We start from the raw sequence: 2,937 nt of genomic DNA on the forward strand, positions 1-2,937 counted from the left end.
CATGTTTCAGACAGTTTTTGATGGAAGTTTCTAATCAAATCCTTTTTAGAAAATCTATCAAGACTCTCAGTTGTATTATTACTCCTTGTAATATTTGTGTTTATTTTTAATATTTGAATTATTACCTAGTGCAAGGATGTAAGAGGCACTTTATTAGAATTTGACAATGTCATTAAGAAGGATACACTTAGGTGATAAGGAATCATTTTTGGTGAATTGTCATGTCCTTTAAAAAATGGAGGAGGATAGGCTCTTTGGGTAAATTGAGGAACATGGAAAATGGAGGGCCACCACTTAGGTGCCATGGAGAATGTGTGGCATGATCTTGACATGAAGCATGGGTGTTTCCATGACTTAGCTGTATCCCTGTAGCTCTGGAACTGAAGGAACTAGGCTCTCAGGCTGACCCAGGCCACAGGGTAGGAGAGGAAGGATTTGAGAAATAGGTGACTCATGGTTAAAGACCTTTGATCAGGACTGGAGGAACAAAGGTTTGTGTATTAGTCCATTTTCACACTGCTGAGAAAGACATACCTGAGACTGGGCAATTTACAAAAGAAAGAGGTTTAATGGACTCACAGTTCCACATAACTGGGGAGGCCTCACAATCATGGTGAAAGGTGAAAGGCATGTCTCACATGGCAGCAGACAAGAGAAGAAAACTTGTGCAGGGAAACTCCCCTTTATAAAACCACCAGATCTCTTGAGACTTATTCACTATCATGAAAATAACATGGGAAAGACCTGCCTCCATGATTTAATTACCTCCCACTGGGTCCCCCCCACAACATGTGGGAATTGTGGGAGCTACACTTCAACATGAGATTTGGGTGGGGACACAGCCAAACCATAGCAGTTTGCTTTCCACAGGTGTGTGCAGTTGCTCCCAGTGCAGTTAAGGGCAGATATCCAGAAACCTAGGAGATTTTGAAGAGGCTTATCCCCTCTCATCTTCCTCCCCTAAACCACCCTCCCCCCAGTTTAGGAGATTATCAGGCTGGTTGTCATTCATTCTCTCTCTCTCTCTCCAAGGCCATACCTCTCTGAGTATTTAGCTATTGTTCTATATATTGGATATATCTATTGTGGGAACTTAAATAGATAAAATACTACTAAACACAAAGAACCAGGTAGCCTAGTAAATAAGAATTAAATCCAGAATAATCATTCACTTCTCATTTTTAAATCATATACTGATCCCAGGTCTTTTACTTTCTGAGTAGTTCTCCATCACTTTGAGGACTTGTGTATGGGCTTGTACTAATTTACTCACACTGTCTTAAATCCTAAATCTGTTTTTATGAGATTTTGCCAAGTATGAACCCTTGATTACTACGAGGCAGTTAGAGACAAACCAATTTAATTCCATGTCTTCAATTGTCATGCATTTTTCCTTTTACCCTTTGAAACTATTTTTGAGTCAATTTTATGGTTCTCAGAAGGCAAAATACACAATTTTTTAGCACATAAACACCAAAGATGGCCTCTTTTTGAGGAGTTCTGCACAGACCCACTCTAGAATAATGATGGTCCCTGTAGTATGTAGTTTCTCCTACTCTAGCTAACGTGAGGTTTAATCTTAATGTGTTGTTTCCATAAGTGACATGAAGTGGATAGATTCTCAATTGTTATGTCCACTTATTCACTAGGTAAATTTTCAGTTTTAATACTTTTATCCTTACCTCTTCATTTGATCATTTTGTGTGAATATTCTGTTTGTATGATACACTGTATTTCAATAAATTCCTTATTGATGTACCCTTAACTTGAAGAAATTTAAGCTGCAAAACCAAATCTCATTGTATAAGACTTTTTTGAAGTATCTGGTATTGACTATATATGTATTTGACCCTGTGGGTGGATGGTACTTTTCTTTTTAACTTTTATTTTAAGTTCAGGGGTATGTGTGCAGGTTTGTTATAGGTAAACTTCTGTCATGGTGATTTGTTGTAAAGATTAATTTATCACCCAGGTGATGGTACTTTAAAAATATTGTAAGATCATTGACATATCAGTCTGCAGCAACTTTCCTGCATGAGAGAAATACAGCGGTGTAATGAAACGCATACTTGGTACACACTAGGCACTCTCTGGGGCTGGTGCACCAATTCTCCTGTGAGCATGCTCCCAAGCACACTCTGCTTATCTTTGCTGGAGTGTGTGCTCATGCAGCCATACTCATTGAAAACAGGCATTCACAACAGGATCTGCCTTACTTGTGGGATCAAAATTTTGAGGCATTGTAGAACTGGCATGTAGAAAATCTGAAAGGACTTTCTGACCCAGATACTGATATGTTTGCAGGATAATTACTGTGATTGGCGGCTTGATACATTCCCAATTCTCTGTGGGGGCAATTTCCTTATATCTTGGAATCTGTCATTAAAAATGTCATTAGTCTTCCTTTTCTTCTTTTCAATAACACGCTTTACTTTGTAACTATGGTAACCAACTCCTTCCATTGACAATTAGAGAAAATAGATTTGGTTTTGAAGTTAAACAGTGCTCTAAAGGAACAAGCCATATATTAAAAAAGGAAAGAAAAAAACCTGTTAATTCTGGGTTGTCAGTATCAGGTGCGGGGTGTGTATACCAGAAGCTTGCAAAGATACAGTCACACCACTCTGGGCATTGAATTTTGATTCTAAACAAGCATGAGCACTCAAAACACGCAGATATTAGTGATTATGCTTTTAATTTTTTTGAGGATTAAAAAAGAAATACAATTACATAAAAACATGTTTATAAATATTAGTTGTAAAAAGTTTTTGGATCCAGTCTGTTACTTTTACAATTGAGGAGCCTAACTATGGAAGATCAGTGTTTTGGGATTTTTCTTGCCTAAATTTTGTCTACATGATAGCAAAATAAAATCAGAAGTTGAAGTAATTATCTAAATAACTCAAAGTAGGAAGGAAGGCAATTATTGCAGTTCAT

Source organism: Mandrillus leucophaeus, unplaced genomic scaffold (assembly GCF_000951045.1).
Source record: "Mandrillus leucophaeus isolate KB7577 unplaced genomic scaffold, Mleu.le_1.0 Scaffold1008, whole genome shotgun sequence".
NCBI lineage: Eukaryota > Metazoa > Chordata > Mammalia > Primates > Cercopithecidae > Mandrillus > Mandrillus leucophaeus.